The following is a 775-nucleotide window of genomic DNA, read 5'->3' on the forward strand; positions in this document are numbered from 1 at the left end:
AGCACTTCCACCACCATCCTCCACATCTCACATAATCATCAATGATCCTCATTGATTATTCATTTTCCCTTGCTTCACTCGCAAGTTACCACATCCACTAGCTCCTTCTCTCATAGCTAGGCATATCATAATGATTTAAGATATAAGTGGTGAGATCGGAGGCTTAGAAGTATGAAATTTGGCTTTTAAAACTCAAAAATCAACTTTGGGATGAAAACAGGCCCACGCGTACGCGCACTCCACGCGCACGCGTGAATGGCCTCGAAACTTCATCGACGCGCAAGCGTCATGCACGCTAACGCGTGGATTAAACATTTGCCAATCAACGCGTACGCGTCAACCACGCGTACGCGTGGGTGTCCTCGTGCCCCAGGCACAACACTGGCACAATTCTGGCATCACTCTCTGGAAATGGCTGGGCATTGGGTGCAGCACAATCGGCGCGCCCGCGCACATCACGCTCACGCGTGGATGGCATTTTCCGGAAGAACGGCGCGCACGCGCCAAGTGCGCCCACGCGCAAGGGGTCATTCTGCTAAAAATTTTCTAAGTTAAAAGCTGCAGAATTCACCAATTTAAACCCCAATCTTCCAACGGACATAACTTTCTCATTTTAAATCATTTTTCACCCGTTCTTCGAACGGCACGGACATCCCGGATCCAATTTCATTTCTAAAAAGATTTGGTACAAAACAGAGATCCGTAGTCCAAGTTATGTCCCGCCAAAGTATGCCCAAAAACCATCTTTTTCATAAAAACCACAAAGTGCCATTTT

Source organism: Arachis duranensis, chromosome 7 (genome assembly GCF_000817695.3).
Source record: "Arachis duranensis cultivar V14167 chromosome 7, aradu.V14167.gnm2.J7QH, whole genome shotgun sequence".
NCBI lineage: Eukaryota > Viridiplantae > Streptophyta > Magnoliopsida > Fabales > Fabaceae > Arachis > Arachis duranensis.